This window comes from Acomys minous, assembly GCF_964271855.1.
Source record: "Acomys minous genome assembly, chromosome: 10".
Lineage (NCBI taxonomy): Eukaryota > Metazoa > Chordata > Mammalia > Rodentia > Muridae > Acomys > Acomys minous.
This window is the reverse complement of record NC_140491.1, coordinates 4,146,940-4,173,466: the sequence shown is the minus strand read 5'-3', so window position 1 is coordinate 4,173,466 and position 26,527 is coordinate 4,146,940. Positions and strand designations below refer to the sequence as shown.

Below are 26,527 nucleotides of genomic sequence, written 5' to 3'. Positions count from 1 at the left end.
GTCCCACTTTCTCCAGTGTTGACAGCACAAATGAGAGCTTACTGCCCCATTCCAGTGAGCTTGTGGCTCCCATTAATCTCACACTCGCAGATGATGAATGAAAATTGTTTTGTCACACTAGGCAGACAGCGCGTGCAGGGTAATTAATCCCGACTGAAGGGCCGGAAGAACTGCCAAATAAAAATGTTATATGTCTGCAGCTCAGCCGAGACGCACCAGCAAGAATTTCACTGGTGGTAATTCCAGACACAATGTTTACTCTCCCTTACATGGCACAGAGTAAGAAATGAAGCCAGAGACGCTCGGGTTAATTACACAATGTCCAAGCCCAGGTAGCCAGTCAGGATGAAGGCTAACAGTCATTCTCAGGGCGAATGAGTGCACTGTAGAAGAATCTTCCTTAGAAGAAGAGGGACGCTGAGGCCAGCACTCATTCGGGAAAGGTGATCGCCACCAAGCCCTACAACTTTAGATGCCAGGATCCACATGTTGAAGGAGAGAAGTGAGTCTCACAGTCTGTCCTGTGGCCGACGTGTACACACAATAAATGTAGTTAAAACGTTAAAAAGCGCCTTTGGTATTTCTGGGTAGACTGTAATCAGCTGAGGTTTTTTATTAAGCCCAAAGCAAATTCTATGAAACGAGAACATATTTGGACAATTAAACAGAAGAGAAGATAGAAAACATTCATGTTAATATTTAGTCATCCTGCAGTATAAGGCCTGAAATGGAACTTAACTGAGGGCATGACACTTTCAGGGTCCAGACCAAATAGAACTTCCCCACTGGCAACTTTGTCCAATTAATCTGGTAACTTTGTCCAATTAATCTACTACAACAAAGTACCCATGACTGGGAAGTTTAGAAATAGTGGAAGGTTATTTCTTACAGTTCTGAAAGCAGAAAGGTTCAAGATTGGCAGTTTGGTGATTTCCGCTTCCCAGATGGTACTTTGAGTTCTGAGTCCTTCCCAGGGAAGGGACAGTCCTCTTTACATGGCAGAAGACTAAAGGGACGAACTCATTTCCATGGAGAAGGCTTTTCCTCTCAGGCATGGCTTCTTACAGTCTTACTGTCGCCGATCTCTCTCCTGAGCTGCCCTGCCACAGGTGGGCACTTCTGACCTAGTAGCTCTGAGTGATGCCAGGAGATGCACATTTCCAACGTCGTCTCTCCTGCACTGCTGATGCTGTTCCCGTCTGGTGACTGGTTGGAAAGCGAGGCCCCGTCGTTCCAGGGAATGTTAGCCATTCCTTTCTGCATGAGGGGAGATCTCCTGTGACGTAAACGCCCCTCAATACTGCTTCATTACCATGCTTCCGACCCTGGAGTCTTTAGGGCACACTCCATCGGCAGCGCTCAGCTTCATGACTGTTTCCCCTTCTGGGTCCTCCCTCCGCTTCTCTCACTAAGCCAAAGGCTTCTCCTGTGGTAAATCAGCGTCCGGTTACCAGACACTGCTCTGAAGATGGCCATGTCCCTGTGCTGAAGTTATTTGCACCGAGCATTGGCAGAGCAAGCTTGCACCGTGTCTGCCCTGATCCCTGCTGCCCCCCCTCCCCCATTGTTTTTGCAACAGATTCCCGTGTTTAACCTCTCCAGTTTGGCATGTGAGTGCTTTCTCAGCCGGGGTCCCGTTTCACTCATGTGGAGACCGTCCTGAAGGAACCAGCCCCCTTAAGGACCCCCATTAAAGCCAAAGTATGGGAAAATGTACAAGTCAGCCTACCCAGTCCTCCCTTAAGGACCCCCATTAAGGCCAAAGCATGTACATTTCTAGGGGGTCCAGCTTGAACCAAGGACAGACAGATATCAGATCACTGTGTGTGTGTGAGGCAGGGACAGGAAAAACCTTGAAGAGTCCAACTTGATTCAAGGTCTCAGTCTGTGCTCAGAGTCCAGCTGGACTCAAGGACAACCAGCTGTGTTTAAAATTTCCACTACTCCTCCCCAACTAAAAAAGTTCCTAAACGCCCCCTGTGACTGCTTCAACCAATCTTTCCCATAGATCAGATTGCCCCTCCACCAATTATTCAACCACCAAACACCAAGACTTGTAACTCCCTGCTTGCAGCTTTTCTGCCCAAATGCCAACCAATCACATACTGTAAAACTCATTTTTTTTGGTCTAAAACCTGTAAAAGGCCTGTGCCTCTGTTTCTCGGGGTCTGCAGCTTGAAAGAGCTGGACAGACCCCATCGCAAGGGCTCAATAAATTCCTATTCCTATGCATTTGCATCGACAACGAACTCCATCTCTTAGTGGGGACTCCGGGAATAGACTAGAGATCCCTCTAGAGGTCTCAGTCTTACAGACCTTTCTTCCTGCAGCCCTCTACACGCACTGCATGCTAGGATGAATCTATTTTAGGCTCTCCTTGGGAGCTCACTAAGATGCCATTTTTAATAACATCCAACAACCACTTGAAAATCTGTGGGGTAAAAATCAACTTATATAGTTAACAATATTCTTAAAATCAGGAGAGTTTTCGTAGAATCTGGACTAGTCTCATCTCTTGACAAAAGTGGAACATGGCAAAATAGGCTGCCAGACTTTCCTCATTTGGTAGCAGCTGGGGATGGATGGGTAGAGGCTGGCCCACCTTTGTCCTTCATCATCTTCCAAATTGCAAGTCTGAGAGTCCCAGCATTTCCCCGTGGCTACTCTGTTTGGTTGCTGTACCTAAATCATGTCTTTAGCACTTCCTTATCTCCCGCGGGCTCTTGAATGTGAGGGCAGAGTCCATCTTCTCAGACACAGTGCTTTAAGAGCACCCAGCTTGCGTCTGCACATCCTTTTACAATGCTGTGGTATAAAACTCAGTTCCTTTTCTGCCATCCCGAAACATTGTTGTTTGAGACAGAGAGAGATCGGAGCCCTTTGGCCCACTGCCTTGAGGGGAGAGCTCACGATGTGAATGCGGTGCCTATGGGCGGCACAGAACCCTCCAGACCACCGTTTCTTGGCAGTTCTTACTGAACCTCTTAGACTACAGTGCCGTTCTCTTTGATCGGCAGGTACATGACAGTATCCAGGGATGTGTCACAAGCTTGGGGAGAGAAGTTAGTTCTTAGAACTCGTGATTTATATCTAGAGACTGAAGTTTAAAATTTTTAGAGGTTGCTTTCTATGACTGCACATGTCCATTTATACTCCTGACATGAAGATGAATGGGATAACTTGGCTATCTCTTAGAAGTCAAATGCTACGAGATAGGCTATGTGGTATTTGCGTGATTATCAACTATGTTTTCAGTATGCCTGAGGAGCTTTGCCTTGCACTATGCACATTGGCTTTTGTGACAGATGGTAAGAGGCCTCAGTCCTCCAACAGAATAGGGAAACGTCTTGCCAGTGTGTGACGTGATGAAAGGGTAGGGTGTTCACACTGCTGATTGTCAGTTAGTAGGGGTTTCCTATAGTCTGCTTCCTCAGCCTCACTGGCTGAGAGTTTGTTGCAACAGGCACAGGAATGGAGGAAATCCTGGACTCATGCCTCGCAGGGTGAAGGGGGAGGGGCAGGAGGCGAGCGGGGAGCAAAGGCAGCAAGTGTGCACCGCTCACTTAGCTCAGCAAAGGGGGTTCTTGCTGTTTCTGATGACATGATCTCATGTGAGAGTCACTCTGCTACTGCTGCCATCACGCCTAGTGTGCATGGAGAAGCATGGGGTACAGCGCCAAGTGTGAAATTATGAGGTGCATGCTGAGACAGTGTGTCACATATAAATAGCAGGCAGCAGTATAATGTGTGGTAACATGCTCAGTGAAGACAGAGCTTAGAGACAAATCATATGGGGTTGCCAGACAGCCATTAACAGGAGCAGAGACTCCTTTGCAGACCCCACCTCTGTGTGGCCACAGCCAGGGTCCTCCTCTCCCAGCAAACCAGAGAAATCTCTGTCCTTCTCCTTAAGATAAATATGTTTTAAAAAAAGAATTCCATGAAAACAATTTTTTGAAATTACATTTTTTTTCATTTTTAAAATTTAAGTAATTTATTCACATTACATCCTGATTGTTATCCCCTCGCCCTTACCTTCCCATTCCCACCTGCCCTCCCTCTTTCACCCTGTTCCCCTCCTCTAGACCTCTGATGGGGGAGGGGCCTCCTTCCTCACCGTCTATCAGGTCTCACCAGGGTAGCCTGCATCCCCGCAAGGCCGCCCCACCAAGGGGCAGTGATCAAACCACAGGCACCAGAGTTCATGGCGGAGGCGTCCCCTCTCTCCCCCTTCTCACACGTGGAGCAGGAGCTGTCCATCCGCTACTTCTGCACAGGGCTCTAGGTTCTCTGCATGCCTTGCCCTTGGTTGGTGCATCGGTCTGTGCAGCCCCTGGGTCCAGACACACTGGCCTTGGCGGTCTCCCTGTGCAGCTCCGTCTTTTATTCTTCTCTTGCACCAAGCCATCTCCTTAATCCTGGTTGGATTCTTATCTCAAATAATTACCTCTGACAATTCTTCCCCTGGCTTTCTCCCTAGCTATGATCTTCTCAGCAAGTAGAGACTGATTACTCTAGTCTACTTTGCAGTAGGATTAGCTACTAATTTGCCTTTTAACCTCTATTTCAGCAAAATGAATGTTAGTGAGTTTCCTATGAAGAATCCATTTGTACCCTCATTTTAGACTTTTTTTTTTTCCTCTAAATTTGTGAATCCAGGATTGCATCAAGTTTCTGGTAATTGACAATCTCATTGCAGGAAATTCTCTAATGGAGGGCAAACGGGAGTGTCTACCAAGGATCTGGCACTTGTATGTAGAGGGCAACACAGACACACACACTCACACACACACACACACACACACACACACACACACACACACACACACACACACACACCCCACACACGCAATCACAGTAGTAGAAAATAGACAAGAGATTGAAACTCAAATGTCCTATAAGTTATGGATGCACTGACTTTTGCTGTAGGTGAGAGCTCAGTTACACGTCTACATGGGTGCCTCTCCGTGCTTTAGAGTTTGGCATCTCTGTCTTCTCTATCACCTCAGTCCTTCTATGGACCCATGAAGAACTTAGTTTTCACTGTGCCCATCTTTTCCTGCTGTTGAAATCGAAGCAAGCCTTATTCAAGCTTCCTAAATGTTAGAGCTGGAGCTGAAAATCCCAACTTTTTATTTGTAATGTCTGTGACTTCACTTGATCTTTTACCTGGAACATAATTTATTAATCCCTGTGCTCAGACTGCAACCGTAATATTCCTGTAAATAGGTCAATAGTGTTAACTGGATTCTAGAAACTTCGTCAGTTTTTTAAAAATTCTTATGCCATATTGGCTTTCCAATGATTCTGACAAAACTTTTTCTTGAATGTTAAAAGTTACTAAACTTTATACTACTCATCTTTTTACAGCATGATACTGTTCATTTTGTCCCCTAGATTGTAACAGTAAAGTTTCTCTAAAAACAGCTTACTTTTCCTCAACATAGAGACATGAATATAACCTTATGTGTTACTTTGAGTGAAGCAGAACACTAAATAATATTACATACATATTTCCTAACTTGAAATGATTACATTCATCTTTCATTAAATGTCTTTATTAAGGTCTGTAATGTGAATATGTGTACAACTGTGAGTTTTATTACTTAATCTATTCTACTTTATGGGGAGCAGTATTTATTATATATACAAAATATATGTGGCTTCTCTCTGGAAATTTTCTCGTTCTTTGCGCCTCGGTTTCTTTATATTGAAAAGAGGAATTTCTGCAGTGATCCCGCTTAACTGAGCTGTTGTGAGGATCAAAGTGAGTCACTGTAAGCACAGTCATTAAATAAAGGCCTGACGTATAAGCAAACACTAAATAAATGTTAATATTATTGCATAAAAAAGCTATTATTTTCTTTGGTAATAATTAGGCTAATACTGTGTATGGTTAGAGCTGGGAGACACATGAGAAGCTAACATATATAGTAATCATCAATAGTCTGAAGACTGAATTTGAGTTTCAGAAATTTGGTTATAATAATATCTCAAAATTATCTTCAGCCCAAGTATCTTTTGAAGGCATAGGTACACCTCAGTATTCCTTCAGGGTAAATTGCATCATCACTTGATGCCCACATTTAATTCACCTGCTTGGCTCCCAGGAAACCACTGAATCTGTGAGCCCATTATTTAACAATGCTCTTCTGCTTTAGTATCAGGTAAGTGATGACCTACACAAAATCCCCAAGACGCCACCAAACGGGGATCTGGCATTTTTGCCTCCCAGCCCAACACCAGCCCACACTACAAGGCTTACTTCAATTGCTTCAGGCAGGTTTCTCTTTAATGGCAATGGGTGAAGGGCTTAAAATCAACACGTTACCTTATAATACATACAACGGGGACAGGATGGAAATTTTAATAAGGGCAAAATTATCTTCACTCTTGAAAGTCAAAACCATAACAAAAAGTATGATTTTTAGTGTAGGTGGCAGCACTCTCACTGCCCTCCTTATTTTTATTTATTTATTTATTTATTTATTTATTTATTTATTTATTAGGTTAAGGGTGGGCTCAGTGTGGATCTGTCAGGAGAATGAGGCTTTTGTTTGAAAACTCTGCAGTGGACCCACAGCGAAGAGCAGTTTGTGAACATCCTCTCTCAGCCTTCTCAGGAGGGTTTCAGTTCACAGCTTGTCCTTGCTCCGCCTTCCAGAGACGGAGTAGAGCTAACATTACTGATGCTGGACTACATCTTTTCACAGGGAGTTATTCTAGTAGCTGGTGTGGTGACAACAATGAAATCACTCTTATAAAAATAGAGCTGGCAGTAAAACTGGGCAATTTTAGTGTCTTGTATCTGGTAAACTGGATGCAACGTGATACATATTCAGCTGGAAATGTTGAGCACGATGAGGTCTCGTTCCAATACGAATTTTGTGAAGTGAGTTGCATTTTTTTAAAATGCAAGGTCTCATGCTATGTTGCTTCATATTTTCTTTAAAATAAAGTCAAGAAAGGAGAGTGTGGGTACCCAAATGTGGGAGGTTTGAGTTAGGAAGTCTCCACTAGAGAGGAGGCGGAGGTGGGGGGGGGCAGGACAATATGACAGGTTGCATCTCCCAACAGTCACAGGAATAGGCAAACTTCCTGTAGAATGTTCATTTATTTTCTACAGGGCACAAACCAAACGGAACTTTATATTTGAAAGTTCAGCTTTGTAGCCAAAAGGCTGAGAAACTTCAGAATTCATTACTAGTAGCCCGCACTGTGTATTGGAAACCCGTGGAGCATTTTACTGAGGTGGAAATGCTGTATCAGACCCAGTGATGGTGAAGCCTGGGTCAGCCATCCAGGATTGCTGATGCCCTGACCCATGGACCACCTCCTCAGAAGCTACAGCAGTGTGTCCTGTATCTTACAGGAATTTTAGAGGGACATTTAGTCACTCTTTCTTCTCTCCCATTCTCAGCTTTATTTTAGGAGTAAAAGCATACATAACAAATAGTAATAGTAATTAATAACAACTTAAAATTTTTGACAATTTGACTCAGCACAATATGCTCAGTTACATAAGTGAGCATTATTTGTGGCATAGCAGCTGGCTATGTAGTTTAGAGATGGGGTACCTGCCTCGTGTGTGTAAAGTCTTGGACATGAGCCTCAGCATTGTATAGTAATCGAACCGTGTTAGACCAGCAGAGATTGAAGAGGAGGTTGTGAGAGGGTCATTGGAAGCAAGAAACTAGAATGTCTTTAATAGAAGGGCTGAGATTTGACAAATGTGTGTACAGCATCCCACTATTGGGTTCGGGAGATAAAGGCACCAAAATTCAATTCTCTTTTCCCACACGTTAGCTAAATGAACCAGAGAAAATTGCTTTATGTCTCTGAATCTCAGCTTCTACATTTTTTTTTTCAAAAACTGAGGCCATATCACAGGATTGCAACAACACAGGAAATTACTTGCACAGTGACTGATGATATTTATTGTTTCTTCATAAATGGTTACTGTTCTTATCAAAAAGGGACTGTTGGATATAAAGGCATAAAGAAAATACAGTGGAAATGAAATCTTGGACTTTCAGTTCTCCATGATCAGTTGTTTTCATCTTCAGAAAGAAATTCAGGTGTTTTGGCTTCAAGTTTAGGGTTCATTCCCAAACTTCAAAAATATACAACCTCCGCAGGAAGGACTTGAGGTACAGATAAGGCCCTGAGCTCGATCCTGAAGTGGCTGAGTCAGAATCTCCACAGCAGATCTTGGACACTTGTCTTAATGAGCGCCCATATGATGACTCAGGGAACAAAATGGCCAAAGCCATGGGAAAGCATGTGTGGAGAACAAGAGCGCAGGCCTCATCAAGGGCCTGGGGTGTCTACACATCCCTTCCCAAGATAGTCTGTCAGCTCATGCATTTCCACACACAGTTCCAGTGAGTGGTTCTCAGCTGATGCAGAATTGCTCCTGGAGGGCATTTGCCAGTGTCTGGACACATTCTGTCTTTGTTGTTGTATTTGTTGTTGTTGTTGTCGTTATTTTTGTTTTGGACTGACGAATGCTTTTTAATTTCATAAAACTCATAGACATTTAACAATATTTGCCAAGGACAAAAACATACAACCACGTATGAATAGATTTAAAAGGCCACTCAGTGTAGAAAGTAAAGACTATAACCTAAAAGTTTCCTCTTTACATCTGTGTTCCAACATGAATTGTAACTCTTTGTTGGTAACTCATGCAACTAAGGAGTTTGTATTTTCCTTGGCCATCTATAAGGGAAGATGCTCCAGCGTTATAGAGTTTTGGGTGGCTATTCAGTTAGGAAATTGTCTCTGTCATCTTCTCATTTGGAAAGCTACTAACCTGCACTCCCAGCATATTCAGGTAAACAAGTTTATTCCTTCTCAAGTCTCTGATGGAGTTGAAGACCAGATAGTTTAATTTTACACTGAAGCTTAGTTGTTTAGGGGTTAAGATTTTTTAGGCCTAGGTAGATGTTTTAAGTTGATAATGACAAGATGTGATGGAGATTGATTTACATACAGAATTTTAGACGCACCGAGATAGGAAAGATGTTTTCTTCAAGGCTGTCAAATACATTCTGCCTTTTACCATGAGGCTGTTGCTATTGACCTCTGCTGGATAGCCAGGGATGCTGCCGAACACCGAACTATGTACAAGGTAGTTCCCAGATTCCCCCTGGTTTGTTATCTGATCCACAGTATCTATAGTGGTAAGGCACAAAGCCCTATTTTATCCAATAAGAACATATTTGGAGTCACAAAGGTAAGGAAAATTAAGAAGTTTGGGATGGGTTATAAAGGAGTTTATAAACCAAGTTAAGAAGTTTGGATTTTATGTGGCGAGGAATAGTGGCCAGCTTTTTAAAAAATTACTAATGAAGCATTGACAAGAACAAATTTATAACAAATTTGTTATGAGTTAGGAAAAATTTTCATTGCCACTTATATGTATATACATATTTAAATTTTAGAGAAAAGACATTTGAAAATCATCCTGATACTGGTGGGAAAGAGATAACATACTGGGAAGAAACTTAAATTAGACAAGGAAAATAGGATACAGTAATCTAGGCAGCAGGCAGTAGGAGCTATGAGAGCTGAGAGCTGTATGTTGTGACAGGAGGAAGAGAGTATTCACAGGGCATATCCTATGACTGTGGGTGTGGCTATGATTGCGGGTGTGGCTATGGTTGTGGGTGTGGCTATGGTTGTGGGTGTGGCTACAACTGTGGTGTGGCTATGACTGTGGGTGTGGCTATGGTTGTGGGTGTGGCTACGACTTGGGTACCATCAGCAGACAGGATGGAGGTGTCCTCCTCCTTAGCAGCAGAGAACAGTCCAGAGTCAAGAGGGTAGGTCATAGGGAATATGGGATTTTGCAAAAGCTTGTTTTTAGACTTGCTAAGCTTAAAGTTATGCAAGATATTAAAAGAGAAACAATCATTAGACTACAAAATGGATGGAAAGAAAGAAAAAACAGAAGAATGATCTTGGGAATCAGGGGAAAAACGGTGGTATTAGGTAATCAAGTAGACAAGCCATTCAGAAAGGAATTATGGGAAAGTTATCAAAGACTCAAGCAATAAGCTACAAGGAGTGTTAGTGATGGTAGTGGCTATTTACGTCACTTTGAACAAAATGTCAGAGTGCCACCCTATTTAAGCTGTGTGGGCGGCGGATAAGGTGAGCATGTAGGTAGAATTTACTTATTTTATAAATGTGGAACAGAGCTGCTATGGGTCATGTGACTGGAGAGAAGTACAAGTAAGATGAGCAGTGAGTGGGCTTCCTTCCTCTACGTTCAGAAGTCCTGATATCATGACCCTCAGAAGCCAAGAGGGAGGAATGAAACTATCGGTCCTGAGCTCATTGTACTCAAACCCTGGTCACATGTGAGTGTAGAGATACGTTTATGTCCTCAGTATGTGAAAACTGCTGTAGCTATAATTCTTTCAAAAAATACAGTTCCTGGAAGATTGTTTTAGGGTTTTTTTTGTTTGTTTGTTTGTTTTTAGTTATGAAGAACAAAATCAATTTGTAAAGTTTATTCACTTTTCTAGAATTCTAGGTATTCTATCAGTCAGTCTCTTGTTTAGTTATATGATCTGATTCTCTCTCTCTCTCTCTCTCTCTCTCTCTCTCTCTCTCTCTTTTCCTCTCTTTCCAGAGTTTGGATTACAAATGTGCACTACTACACCTGGCTTGTTTTACATGAGTTTTAGGGACTAAACTCAAGTTATCAAGATTGAAGGCAAGTGTTTTATTGACTGAGCTTTTGCCCCCAACTCTGTTATCTGAGCTTTATGTCTCCTCAAGTTTCATCTATTGGAACCTGGCACTCAGCATCATGGCAGTAAGAGGCAGGGCCCTCAGAAGGCGATAGTGTCATTCTGCTTTTCTTTCACAGTAGGTTTAGTGTGTGCCTTTCTCTGTGAAGGAGGCCTTGGGTAGCTATTTTACCCCGAGAGCCTTGTTAGGACATAAACACCACCATCTAGGAGGCATGAGCCCTCACTAGTCACAGGGTCTATCTATGGGCTACTGATCTGGGACTTCCCTGCATCTGGAACGCTGGAAAAGTATGTTTATGATGTTTGAAAGCCACCTGGACTATAGTATATTGATGCAGTGGCATAAACAATGATAAACTAATTATAACAGAAACATAAAAATTAAAACCCAACAAAATAAAAGATGACAAAACAGCATTAATGTCTTATCACTAAGGTGGGTGATTATCTGCATTGTTTGGGGGGATTTCCTGGATATACCAGACCAACAATTCAAGGGGCAGTATCCTTAATTTAGCACTAGAGTACTTGTTTGGTAACCTATGTGAAGGAGAGATAAACCTGTTTTTTAGGATCCCAAGTGCGGGATCAGAATGGTCTTGTGAGAGAACAGGTGAGGTTAATTCACTAGAACAGCAACCACCTCATGCAGGAGCTTAATTGTTGCCAGCTAAAAAGATCTTGTGAACAAACTCTGGGAGGAGATATATAAATGAGCCAGAACTGGAGGGGGGCTTTTTGGAGACTTGGGATAGTTTTGGCTGTTTATCGCTGCACTTTGAGATGCTCCTAGAGAGAACTGCTCGAGGGAAGGCTTCGGGGCTCTGGCTCCTGCTGAGGTTCTGGGTTCTGGTTACTCTAGGTTCCAACAAAAGAAATCCTGTAGATTGTGCCAGGAGAATCTTTTCTCGGAACTGATATCCTTAAGGTTTTGATATTGTGTCCATTAATCCTCATTTCCTATTGTTTTGGTTAGTCGGGTTAATAAGTGACATATGCTCGGTGACTAAGTTGTTAAAAAATATATTGGTTAAAAAAATTGAGCCTACACCTATGACTTCTGTGGGCAGTACTATCTTCTGTGTAACACACACACACACACACACACACACACATATGTGTGTGTGCATCATGTGTATGAAAGTTATAAAATAGTAGATTTCCATATCATAATTTTCTTTCCAAATATTCTTATTCTTAGCTACCACTCACCTTATTTCATTTTCTGTTCTATCCTTACAGGATGCTTTCACTTATACCTCTGTCTCCATTATTCCGTATGCTTTGACCACAGGATAAAGATAAGTCAGTATGGTACTGACTGGGAAGCTTCCACACTGCTGTCTAGATTTCACAGTACTGTAGGTGCTAAGTAGGCTGGCTGGGCATGTGGTGGTAGTCGTCAGTGGTATTACTTAGTTAGGAGTCCTGTGAGTTACAATAATGGCCATCGTGGCAAGACGTGCCATGAGTGCAACAGTGAAACAAATGATGTGGGAGTAACCAACCCCCTTTTGGTTGGATTAAGACCTGCTTTATAGCACAAAACATAAGCCTGGACTATAAATCTGACCATGTATATAAGGATGGAATTCTCAAATAATCAATAGCTCAGGAATTCATAAACCCTAGGCATGAGTTTAATACCATTATTCTGCTAAATGTACATCGTGTCAAACCACCTCTAAATTTCTATCTCTCTACACGTAAATTAGCATAACTCTCAAACCTTATCAGAGAAACTTTCTGTGTGTGCAATGGATGGTAGTTAATGCAAAAACCCACAACTAGTCAAAACACAGTGAATAAATGTTAGTAGAGTGCTTAGCCATAGCTAAGACATCTGTGCCACACCCCCCTTTGCAAGACTCAGAGACCACTGTGGAAGAGTTGGCTAACAGTGTCTTCTGGATCTAAAAACACTGCTGCGCTCATGACCTCACAGCATCCGTGGCTACCTGTATAAGAAGTGCACAAGATAAACCCAGCCAACAGTGTCGCAGGGAGGGGAGGAACTCCCAAGCCTCTAGGTGAGAAGCTGTTGACCAGTGATGACTTCTGGGGAAGGAGAAGCCAGTTGTCTTTAGGAGCATCATCCCTGGCAGGCCAGACATCAGTGGACAGCCTCACACCCATTCCTAGATGGGTGACATAAGCTGAAGCTGATGGGTTGTTAAATAAATAAAAGTGTGAAGTTGGGAAGGGATGAGGAAGATAGAGGTGGATCTGGGGTGACTTAGCTGCAAGAATGAGAGGTGCCTTTGGTCAATGAGCATTGTGTATATGTATGGAACTCTCAAATAACCAATGGCTGATATATTAAAAAAGACAAAACAAGTGACACAGAGATGACATCGTTAACAGATTTAAATAAGCTGCCTACCATGGCAGGGAATGGAGAAAGGGGGTTGAAACAGTGTCACAACCCTCTCTCCTTCTCACTTCTGCTTCTTTCTTCCTTTTCCACCTTCCCAGCTGGTTCAGGGCACCATCCCCACAACCTCCGTGCTTATGGTCTCATTAGAACCAGAGAGAAAGATGCTTTCTCCTCCCACATCTGGCTGGAGGTTGGCTGTGGAGGAAGAAGTTGGACTGTATGTTGACTATTTTGGAGTGTAGTTTTTTTTCCTTAGAGGCTTTTAAGAGTCTATTTCAGCAGGTGTTTTCCAGTGGACATTGGTGACAAGGAGGGCAGAAGGCTGGAATTTCTTCAGGCATGCAAATACCTACAGTCATTGAACCAAATGTTAGTGCAGGATAATGCTGCTCTCTGTCCTGTAATGAGACAGTGGCAGCCCGTCACATTGCTCCTTCCTCTGGGCACCACTGTACCATCTTACTGCCTACTGCTTTGTTTTAAAAATCATCTACTTGAGTAGAACTAGAACATTTCTTAATTTTAACATTAAATTTCAATCATTTAATCTTTCGTCATCTAAAAAGTTACCAAAAATGATAAAAATGTAGCCTCAGGAATTCTTCTGGTGGCTTTGAGTGCACCTTGATGTTCAGGCCTTGGGCTGGCTGTTCTGCAGTACAGAACCAGAAGGAATCTTTAGGGCTGGCACTGGAGTTTCAGTTTCATGAAAGCAACATGGTAATAATGAAAACTGTTTTGAATAGTCAACCTACCCTAGCAACTATGTTTGTACTTTGGATATGAGAAGAGAAAATGTATAGATAAAAATTGTTAATAAAGGCCTGTAATCCCAGCACTGTGGGAGGCAGAGGAAGGTGGATCTCTGTGAGTTTGAAGCTAGCCTGGTCTACAAAGTGAGTACAGGACAGCCAAGGCTACACAGAGAAACCTTGTCTCAGAAAACAAAACAAAACAAAACAAAACAAAAGTTAATAAGAATGGAAAGAAAAAGTCTATCACAAATGTCTCCTTAAATGACAGTTTCTGTGATGCGTGTTAATGAAATATTAGTGCTTTTTTTCTTTTGTGTGAAAGCATTTTGAAGATATTTCTTTCTCTTATTCTTATATTTGCTATATTATGTCCCAGAATGTTCTGGGAGATGCACTGTGTCTTTTCACCTTTGATTTGCTAAAACAAAGTACTTTAAACCAGACAACATCCGTTTCTTTTGGTTCTGAAGGCCTGGAAGTCTGAGAACAAGGTGTCAAAACATTTGGTGAAGGCCGCTGTCTAGATGGGGATTTTGATGTACCTTCATGGAGGAAACTGTCTAGATGAGGATTTTCATGTACCTTCATGGAGGAAACACAAACCAGTTCTTCGTCCCTCCTGTGTTGTGCAGACAGTCATCTCATTATTTCTCAAAGACCTCAAACTTGGTTACTAAAAATTGGGTTTTCACGTGTGAATTTTGAAGAATAGTAAGATGCAGAACACAGCAGTGTTTGTGATCATGTGCCAGACATTTCTAGGCCCCCAAAATTAAATAAGCAGTGTGGACCTCTTTTCTTTTTCTTTTTTTAAAGATTTATTTATTATCTATACAATATTCTGTCCACATGTGTGCCTGCCCACCACAAGAAGACACCAGATTTCATTACAGGTGATTGTAAGCCACCATGTGGTTGCTGGGAATTGAACTTGGGACCTTTGGAAGAGCAGACAGTGCTTTTAACCTCCAAGCCATCACTCCAGCCCATGTGGACATCTTTTCTAGGAAGATTATTATATACAGAACTGGGAGTGCAGAAGATGAACTGATCATATCTCATAGAATGAAAGGCTGGGAGCATCTTGGGGCTAGTGCTCTTGACCTGCACTTGTCCACTGAGAGAAAAAGACATCAAGCGAGCAATGGAGGCAGGTGTGTTCCAGTCCTCAGAGATGCCTAAAGAAAGGCAAGCCACTAAAGGATTTGGCACAGTTTGGAGAACAGCGACTGTTTTGTTGGTCTGGAGAGTATTGCATATAGAACTATAAACATTAGATCATAGAACTGTGTAAATATTAATCAAATAAATAATGCATATGTGAAAGAGTTATAAGAAGCAAGGGGAAGGAAATGGGCAAGGGCCAGAATAAAGAAAGTTTCTTGTATAAGTGTTTGGATTTCATTCTCAAAGCTATAGGAAGCAATTCTCTTATGTCAAGAAATCCCATGCTCATCTTTTTTTTTTTTTACAAAACTGAAACCAAACTGAAAATTTGCTGGGCTGAAGAGAGATCTTAATGTTTAAGAGCACTTCCTGTTTCTCTGCAGGTCTAGAGTTGGGTTCCCAGTACCCATGCTGGGTGGCTCACAACTTCCTGTAACTCCATGTCTGAGCGATTTGATACCACCTTTTCTAGCTTCCATAAAACCTGATCATATCACACACACACACACACACACACACACACACACACACACACCAACCTGCTAAAAAATCATATGAAATGAAACGTGTATAAGAATTGTGGGAAATGGATTAGAAAGGGCTTATCTGTGAGCAGGGAGTCCAGTTAAGAGGCTTTTTACAATCCAGGTGTGAAATCCCAGTGCCTGAGTTAGGACTACCAAAGAAGGGGAGAAAGGTTGGGATACCTACAGGTTGTCTTGATTCCTAGACATGGCTTGGACCAGGGTGGCTCAGGGTGAGCATCCTGTGGGAAGCGTTTGGCACAGGATGACAGTGAATAACAACAGGCTATTAGCTTTGGAACTCAACCTCCAGAGAATATATCCAGATGAAGACACTCTAGCTGGACTTCAGGTCCTTGCAGGAGGAGAGCCTGAGCTGAAAATAACCATTTCAGGTTCACCAGCCTTCAGTTAGCTTTTGGAATTCTTTAGAAGGTTGAAATCGAGTCAGAGAAGGCAGCATGTGTGTAGTCAAGAGCTCACTGAAGCCAGGATGCTTAAAAAAGAGAGAGTGACTATTGCCAAACATGGAGACGGAACAGACACATTCCAGAAAAGACTACTAAAGGCAAACAGTCTATACACCAATGGGAAAAATTTCTTCATTTTGTGACACAAAAAAGCTAGTAATATCCCAGAATTTCATTTTCCTTGTCAATGAGACCGAATAATAGAAATATTGTGGAATGTTGTGAAAAAGATAGCAAGAATTGAACCCAGTTGACATTCTTGGAAGACAGGGTTCACTAAATGGCATGATTTGTATCCCACCCATGTTGATTGGATTACTGGTAAAATTGTTCGCAATGAAATCTAGCGCTTAGTGAACACTGACTGCTTCATTTGCTAATCTAGTTAGGCCTGTTTCCTCACGGCTGAATCTCCGGCACCAACCATCAGCTTCTGTCCAGGCTTCTATTAACAAACCAGGCAGGATCTGATGCGAAGAGTTTCTGGAAATAATTTTCTTCCTTATAATAATGTCGCTGTGATCTGATCAGTCTTGCTCAAAAATGCCTGTGTGCATTTCTCATTTGAAGCCACAATAATGAACGGCAAAGCCCTCTTATACAATTCTGCCAATCATTCTAAATGCTACAGCAGGAACCAGAGAAGAAAAGAGCTCCCCTAGCTGGCATGGGACCCACAGTTTAGGTGTTTTTATTGAAGCAATTTAATTTATGGAAATTTAAGAGGAGATGGAAAGGCAGCATTTTTCTACTTTTGAAATTTTATGGTTGTTTGTTTGTTCCCTTTGAGGCTGAGCTACAACATTATCTGGTATCATTTGGAGTCCACAGGCAGCTTCAAACTTCAGCCCTAATGCAAGCATTTTGTTTGTTTGTTTTGTTTTTTGAGACAGGGTTTCTCTATGTGGCCCTGGCTGACATGGAACTTACTCTGTAGACCCAGGTAGCCTTGAACTCAGAGATTCACCCGCCTCTGCTTCCCGAGTGCTGGTGTGAAAGGTGTGCTGCCCCCACCATCTGGATTCTAATGTAGAAAATTTAACTGTTTTCGTTTGTATTTTCCTTTGCCATAGAAAAGATCTTCCATACTTGGTCATACTTTGTGTCTAACTTTCATAACAAGTTTCTAGGCGTCTCTGGCAATTAGAGGCAAAGCACATTGCAAGCAAAGTAAGAGGCAGAGGAAAGTACAAAAGGGATGAATCATGCCAGGTTGACAAAGAAACACCATCTTCTCTTTAGGGCACTTGCTTTGTGCCTATATATATTTTCTTTTTAATTTTTTTTTCTGTTTCTTAAGTAACCACTTGAGGAAGAGTCTTACTCCCAGATGATTTTATGAAGGTTTTAGAAGAACAAGATGTTTTGTGTTTCTTTTCTATACTTGCACTAAAGTTTTAGTTTTAAGGTGTGTATTTAACAAAGGAAGAAAACACATATCTAACAAGGATGATTGCCAGGCCAGCAGCCACAGGTCTGAGTGTTCTTGACCCTGCTGGACATCTGCTTGAGCTGCGCTGTGTAAGCTCCAGGTTTCTTCTGTGCTTTAACATTGTGTGACTTGAAGTCTTTTGATTTGTGTACTTATGACCTGGTACTTTAAAATCAACCAGTCTCTCTCTCTCTCTCTCTCTCTCTCTCTCTCTCTCTCTCTCTCTCTCTCACACACACACACACACACACACACACACACACACACACACACACCACACACACACACATCTATCTGATCTTTTTTCTATATCTACCACCTATGAAAGTATCTTTCTGCTTGTGGAAGGCAGATGGATGGTGGCTGGGTACCTTCTTCCAAATGTTACCTGTCTCATAGTCATCAGAAACTATGATTCAGTTACACTTTCAGTCAAAACATTAATGAAACTAGGGGTCTTAAAGTGATAAAAAAAAAAGTCCTAGGTTATTGAGTGAACCCACTATGATCACAATGTGGTTATAAAATGGGAGCAGAAGGGTCCTAATCCATGAAGTGTAGACTGTGGTCACATGCTTTGAAGATGGGGGCAGGAGGTAGGAAGGGCCATGATTCAAGGAATATGGTGCCCTCGAGGACCAAAGCAGGGCTTTGAAGGGCTTGCAGCCCTGTTGACACTTGATATTTGCTCATGGGAGACATTTGACTCCGGCCTTGTAAAATAGTGAGTGTTTGCTTTTCAAGGACATTAAGATTGTAATTATTTGCTATAATGAAATTAATGAATATGCTATTTTAGAACCTCTATCCATGAAAATTTATGATTCATAAATCCTGTATTGGCCCCTCTGATTTCTTATTCCTTACCAAATAAAATGGGACATAAAAACAGTCACAGTCAATAAACAGTTAATAAACTCACATAAAGTCATAAATTCTATTATTTGGATTAAATACCAGGTTCATTTAGGCAGGACATAGTACTCTGTGACTCTGTTCTCTTGTGAAGTTAAGATATTAAAAGTACTTGTCTTACAGCATTAAAGGACTACAAACTCCTAAAACACACACTCATCACACACAATTCTAATCTCCCATAATGCTCTCCTGTAGTTACTTCTCCTCTGTGGAATATTAATATCAGAGTATATTTAGTTGAAGTTGGGATCATTATTAGTCATGCAGTCCAAAGGATGGAAGAGTCAAACACAGAAGTCCAAGCCAGGGCTGGGGATTAGGAATTTGTCCAAGGCTAGGCCTAGTTTTCTGAACTTCTGAGTTTTCACTAGCTTTGTTTTCAGTTCTCAATCTATTCTGGGAATTCCAAAGGGGCTGAGTGCCCTTCTCTTCACCACACTGGAATTTATGAATGCACGAGCTGAAAGGAGGTGCAGGTATCCCGGACCTTAAAAGTAGACTCTTGTCTCAGCCAAACTCACAGAAAGAAATTGGTTACATTTACCTGGTTATTGAAGCATTTTCCTTGATGTGGAAAATTGAGGACATTCTCATTTATCTAGTGGGAGTGTGTGTGTGTGTATGTGTATGTAAGAAAGGAATCTTTTGATTTTAAGTAAAAGTACAAGGGTCTTTTACAGTAAGATGAAGGGTGCTATGAAAATGGTAAGTGTGGGACATTCTAGCTATTTATTTTGATGTCATTGTCCAGTGTTTTCTTCTGGACTTGCAAATTGCACATTTCAAAGGATGAGAAGAAAATAGACCTTAAGAAATCTCTGTTCATCACCCTGCACAAAACTCACGTCCAAGTGGATCAAAGACCTCAATATAACACTAGACACACTACATCATTTGGAAGAGAAAGTGGGGAAGAGCCTTGAACTCATTGGCACAGGAGACAACTTCCTGAGTAGAACAGCAACAGCTCAGGCTCCAAGATCAACAATTAATAAATGTGACTTCTTTATTGCAAAGCTAAAAAGCTTCTTTAAGGCAAAGGATAGTGCCAAAAGAATGTGACAACAGTCTACATATTGGGAAAAGATCTTTACCAATCCAAAATAGGACAAAGAGGTAATATCCAACACATATAAAGAACTCAAGATATTAAATACCAACAAACAAAATAACCCATTAAAAAATGGGGTACAGAGCTAAATAGAGAATTCTTTACTGAGGAATCTTGAATGGCCAAGAAGCACTTAAAGAAATGCCCAATGTCCTTAGTCATCAGGGAAATGCAAATCAAAATGACTGAAATTCCATCTTATACCTATCAGAATGGCTAAGATTAAAAAACAAACAAACAAACAAACAAACAAACCTCAAGCGACAGCACATGCTGGTGAGGATGTGGAGAAAGGGAAACACTCCTCCATTGCTATTGCTGGTGGGAGCACAAACTTGTACAGCTTCTTTGTAATTTCAATCTGGTGTTTTCTCAGAAAATTGGGAACAGTTCTATATCAAGACACAGCCATACCACCCCTGGGCATATTCCCCAAAGATGATTCGCCGTACAGCCGGGACACTTGCCCCTCTATGTTCATAGCAGCTTCATTAGTAATAGCCAGAGTCTGGAAGCAACCTAGATGTCCCTCAACGGAAGAATAGCATACTACAGTGCACAGACCCAAAGAAGATAAGTCACAGGGGAGGATGTTTAATCTCACTCAGAAGGGGAAATAGAACAGGCAGAAGTAGTGGTTGGAGGGAAGGAACAGGGTAGGAGAGGAGCACAGAGAGATCTGAGGGTAGAGATCAGGCCTGGGGCCAGCGGAGGTGGAGGACACAAGGCCTGTAGAACAGAGAGACTGGGGGAGGGGCAATCTCTGTGACAAGCTGGAGACCTAAGTCAGGGTGGGACCCTGGGAGGACGTAGGAGGGACTCTAGCAGAGGCTCCTAGTAGCATGGGTCATAGAGACTGAAGAGGACACCCTCTACTAGGCAAGTCTCCTAGCAGAGAGGGCGGGAACACCAACCCACCAACAAAATCTTTGATTCAAAATTTATGCTGCCTTAGAAGATGTGCAGGGATAAAAATAGAGCAGATAGAAGAGGCATTGAAAGGATGTCCAACCAATGCCTGGCCCAACCCAAGACCCACCCATGACACTATTAATGATACTCTGCTATGCATCCAGACAGGAGACTAGCAGAGTTGTCCTCTGAGAAGCTCCACCCCGTTCAAAACAGATGCTAAGACTCACAGCCAAACACTGGGCGAGGCATAGTGAGCCCTATGAAAGAGTCAGGGGTCGGGGGTGGGGGGAGGAGAAAAGACCTGCAGGTGACAGGACCCCCCACAAGAAGACCAACAGAGCCAACTGACCAGGGCCCAGAGTGGCCTGATGAGACTGAGGCACCAACCAAGGACTTTGCGTAGACTGGACCTAGGGCCCCTACAGAGGTGTAGCAGATGGGCAGCTCAGGCTTCATGTGGGTCCTCTAGTAAGGAGAGCAGGGGCTCACTCTGACATAGACTCTCTTGCCAGCTTTTCAATTACTTCCCCCTGACAGGACTGTCTTGCCAGGCCACAGGGGAAGAGGAGACTCCATTCTGATCCAACTTGATGAACTGTGGTTGATGAGAAGGGGGGGGCTCCCCTTTTCTGAGATTAGGGGAAAGGACATGGGGGAGAGGGGGGAAAAGGACTGGGAGGTGAGGAAGGATGGGAGTACAACCAGCATGTAAAGTGAATAAATAAATTTAAAAGAAAAGAAAAAACAAAAACAAAACAAAACAAAAACAAAAAAAGAAATCTCTGCTTGTATGATGCCCTGGGTTGATTTGCTGCCTGGCTTTTGTTTTTGTAAGCCCAGGGTTTTGGGGCTGGATACTACTGAATACCATTGTCTTGGCACTTACCTTGATACAGGTTTTATCTGTGGAGATAGTATTTGCAAATATCTCGACGGTGGCCAGATTGCTCTTGTCGCCAGAGAGGCTTTTAGAGGAGCATTGTTTCCAGAAGAGGTTTTAGTTTTAAACAGAAGTCTCTCCCTTGGGCATAGGATTGAGCGATAGTGACACTGGCACACTTGTAATGTTTACAATTAATAATGTGTGTCTAGGTACATTTTACACAGGACATTACAGTTCCCGCATATTAGAGAAGAGAAACCTTAATCCTAGAAAAGTCATCTGTCTCCCACGTTCATGTGACTGCTCCATTAGAGCTCTCCAGAGAAACAGGACCAGGAGTGCGTCATCTGTCTGTGCCGGCTAGGGTTTTGTCATTTAGGAGGTAGAATGCTCAGCTGGGTAGATGCCTCCACTAGGTAGCCGGCTGCGCACGCCATGAGGAGTAAGGCAGTAGGGGGCGCTCTCCCACAGCCTCTGTGTGAGTTGTTCCTGACTTAGGTTCATGGCCGGTCTTTCTCTGGATGATGGAATACAAGCTACAAGATGAAATAAAAAACTTTTCTTTACCGCATTGTTTTTGCTCGCGGTATTTTATCACAGCATTAGAACCACAAGTAAGACGCAATCGTTGTCTCTCTGTACGGAGAGGTGTTTAAGTCTAGCGAGGGGTTTTTATGTGGCCTTAGCTTTGGAGTTACGGGGGTTGAGAAGTCTTACTCTTGGAATTTTGAAAGTGGGAGACCCAGGAAAACCTCAATACAGTTGAAAGCAAATCTTTAACACAAAGGAGGGAGAGGGTGGATGTCAAGTAGCGGTGTAGAGAGGCGGGTTCAGCCTTGCTCTGCCTTGCTCGGGCCCTCCGCAGACTTCCTGGTGTCTGAGCACATTCTTTTGTAATCTCATGTAAATTGAGATGCAGATCTTCTCTAGAAACATCCTCGTATACAAACCCAGAGGCAGGACTTGATTAAACAGCTTCCTGGGTATCCCGTGGGCAAGAACACTATGATCCTAGCTACTAAGTGCCAATGGCCCGGTTGGGTTTCTTCTCAGTGCAGAGCGTTTGCCTGTAAAACAAAAGTCTGACTAGGGCAAGCTGGCTCGAGGCCAGATCCAGCACTGAGAGGCCTAAGGAGGAGGAGCTACACAGTGAGGCTTTGTCTCAAAAACAAGCAAACAAACAAGACAACAAGTTTGCTTCAAATAACTAAACCGTTCGGTCTAGTTTTGCTCAGATGTGAAAGCACGCATGAGGTAAGATTCCACGTGATGAGCAGAAAAGAGAGGGTGTTGTGGGTAATGCCCGCAAGTGCAACTTTCTGGATGCGGAGGAGTAAACTGAAATGTGACGTGAGGAGGCAAGTGTCCTCTACAGGGCTGCCTGGGGCAAGCTTCCCTTCTCTGCTCTGGACTGAGAAACAAATTATTCCTGCTGCTACATTCGTCGGTTTTTCAAAAGACTAAAGGGCAGGTTTTACCTGAAGCCTTAGCTGCCTTAGCACTGAATGTCAGCGCTACAAGGCCCGCCCCGCCCCCACCAGTGTCCTGCTTGGGGAATGAGGCATCTTTCTTCATCCACAGTCAGATACGATACTTCCCGGGCTTTCTCTGAAGCCCTTTTATTTTGGTATTGACTTCCCAATTAATGAATAGGCGAGTTCAGCAATTGATCTGAACAAATAGACAATTTCTCGGGAATTCATTAACATTTTTCTTGTACAGTCTTGGAAAATTAACAGAACAGAAATATTTTACAGAAATAGTCACCTGCACGACGTGCTTGCTCATTTGTCCATGTCACAGAGCAGGTCGCTGAACTTGGAAAAGAAGGATTCTTGTGACATACGATATTTCCGACTTGACTGTTCCCGTGTGCCCAAAACAAATATGAATAATAGTTGTGCTCAGTGGATTTGGTTTGCTGTCTCTGCACAGCAGTGTAAGAGCTCACCATCGGAGTGTATAAAGGTGCGCATCGCTACTTGTGGCCTTTTAGCTTATAAAATAGCGATGAAGCTGATGTATCAGCATGTGATTCTCAAGAAAACACTTTTTTTTCCCTGAGGGTGTATTAAGCACCAGGTATTTTGTTATTATTATTATTTTTTTATTTGCCAAAAACTCTCACCTCACAAATCATTATTGGTAGAATTTAGGGCTTGTGCTTTACAAGTCAGGGTCTTACAGTGTTTGAGTGTCTAAGCTAAGATTGTTTCGCTTCTAAGAGAGAAATGAACAAAATGTAACTAACTTATAGAAAGTGTTATTGAGCACCTACTATGTGCCAGGTTGTGTTGTGGGTTCTTAGTTCTTAGGAGAAATATAACTCCCTGATTCAGTAGGGTTATATTTTATGTGTAGGTCCTGGCAGTGAGCAGATAAATGTGAACTGTATAATATTCCACAGTCCTGCTTGCTTTAGAGGAAAAGGTTAGGAAAGAGGACAGAGAGGTTTTTGTCCCTGGTGTAAGGAGGGACAGTTGTGGTGACATTTAACCAAGGATGAACAGTGGAGGGAGAAGCAGGCATTTCCAGGATTGTTCCAGCGACAACCGCATCCTGCCGTAATTTGCCACTCAGTTCCAGAACGGTGGCTCTCTTTGGTTGTTTATCATTTTCAGGATCATAAGGTAGCATCCTCCAGAAAGGGGACACACCCAGATCCCACCTTGCTCCTTTCCCTCAGAGTTACCCCGCCTCCTAAGGCTTATTGGCAGGCCTAGATTTTCTCACCTTTTAAGTCTGGGTCATATCCTCATCATCACTTATGATAGTGAAAATAATGCACAGGAAGTCTCATTTGTAGTCTCCAGAGATGCACTGAAGATACAGGAAGCAGGAGACACTGCTATGTTTAAATGAACCATTTGTGTCTCGCAGAGGAATGTGGAGAAGTTTCCTTCAGCCTCTACACCTTCACCACTGATCACATAGTTTTGGGCAGGGAAGAAAATGCAGGGCACAAAGTCATCATCTCTTTGGACCTGAGCAGGGAGAGGGTGGGCCTGGAAGCCAATCCAGGGTCTCAGCTGACAGAGGAACCTGGTGCAGATGGACAGTGGGTTTTCAAGTCCTTTCACCCAACAACAGTGAGAATTAGGGTGAGTGGTTAACTTGCTTGTTTAACGTCACGTTACGATGCATCTCCTAACGTACATTGAACTACAAGTGTTTGCAGAGCTTCATGGAGAGGGAAAGCGAGCAAGCAACAGACTGAGGATGTTCTGCCACTTTCGGAAGCCACAGGCCTGCGCCACTGCCTGCCTGCTGATTAAAATCTCCAGACTGGCTTGTCAGGTCATCAAGAAATCTGGGTCTGGTCCCAGGTTGCCTTCTGGTGTGCTGTGTAACTCAAAGCCAATCTCTTTTTGCTTGTTTGCTTTCACCGGGAGAACAGAAGATCACCACACTTTACTTATCTCAAAGGAGTCTTTTAAAAAGATGAATGATAATGCTCGTGCACACACACTAGTGCATGCACACACGCACGCACACACATGCACGCACGTACCCACGCACGAGCGCACCTGGTGTGATATAACTTGCTGCTTACCATGGGAAGTAATTTAGTAAGGAAGAGAAGATTTTAAGTCACAGTCTACCTCATGGGCAGTGGAGTCTGTCTAACTGCAGAGTGTGAGTTAGTAGCAACTTTGGGGTGAACAGGGAAAGAACACAACAGTGAGGTGCTGGGCTTCAGTGGGGCTCAGTTGGGAGCTGGGGAACACCCAGACTTTGGAAAGGTGATTATCTGGTCTCCCGTGCTGACGTTGTTGAATCTAACTCTGTCACCTAATCAGGATCCTCTCTGAATGTAGGCCCATGACTGTAGACAGTACCACCATGTGAATTACACTGAGAATTAAATAAATGAGAATTTATTGGCATTCTGTCTGCCGCTGACATTCAAAGACATTTTAAGCTTATTATTACTACTGCTATTATTGTTGTTGTTGCTATTTTAAGACTGGATTTCGGAAGACTGGAATTCCTGGAGTTTGTTAGGTCTGGATTCGTTTAGGTCTTGGGGTGTACTTGAGCAAAGCCTAGAAGACTGTACCGAGAAATCTATCCAACTCTGGCTGTAATTGAGATGCTCTCAGATGGCTTCTGCGAACAGTCCACTGGCTTTGCTCCAGGGTGAGGGGCCAAGCCTGTATGTCACTGGTCCCCGAATGGGATGCGTGAGGGCTAATTCTAGGGCCTGATCCAGTAGGATGGAGGCTTCTGAATGCCTAAAGATGAACAGCAATGCAGATACTTAACTATTTCACATTGGCTATCGCACAGGAAAGTGTGGACAGGGCACACAGGCTGACCCAGGCCCTCAGTTTCATTCATAGCCATCTGCCCCCTTGCTGTTTATCTGCTGTAGATTGTGGGGAAGCCACTAGGCATCTGCAAGGCTCATCTTTGTGACCCACACAAAGGAGGGGAGGCCTGTCTTGGTTACTCTCTGGGTCTCTTTGAGGTCCAAGAGACTGCACAGCAGTGCCTTGTCTATACTGCTCCAGGGACTTCCGTCCTCTCTAGCCTCACGATATTCCCATGGTAACCCTCTGTGAGGGAGAAACGGGACAGTGTGCCACTGGGAAGCTATTTTTAGATTTCTGGCCAGATGCTTTGACAAATCTGTTGAGGGATAGAAAAATGAATCAAATGTAGACAATTTTTACCAACAAAATTATCATTTAAAAATCATATTATAAGACTGAAAAATATCTTCAAAACTCAGCAAAAATATTTCTACCTCTAGGCAGGTACACTTTTAAGCTAAACCAAATACCCTACTGTAAGATGTAACCATGTTCCCTAAGCCCACTTTATCCTATGTTCACTCCATCTGTGTTCTCAGACAGAAGGAGCTGGCAGTCAGCTTGAATGTAATTATTCAGAGCATGGCCTACATAACTCTGCGCGAACCATTTGTTTAGATTCTGCTACCATTAGCACTGGCTAAGTCTGTGCGGTGCTCATCTCATTCAAATGGGTCACCGGCTCTTCTCTATTTACCTTTTCAATACATAAAAACGATTCAGCGCAACTTGCATCATCCTTTACAAATGCTCTTGGGTCAAAGGCTCTTGAGATTTAAAGTGGCCATAAAATACGACATGATATGAACCCTTCAACTGTATCTAGAGGGGCTTAGCAATGTAATTTTCTGTTTTTCATGCTTTAAGAGCAGACATTTGGGCTGGAGAGGTGG

General features: G+C 42.9%; 1 protein-coding gene across 1 annotated transcript in view; it reads left to right on the top strand.

Annotated features, from left to right (window-relative positions):
* GRXCR1 (glutaredoxin and cysteine rich domain containing 1) overlaps window positions 1-26,527 on the top strand; it is a 143,291-nt gene that overhangs the window by 67,717 nt on the left and 49,047 nt on the right. The window lies entirely within an intron of this gene.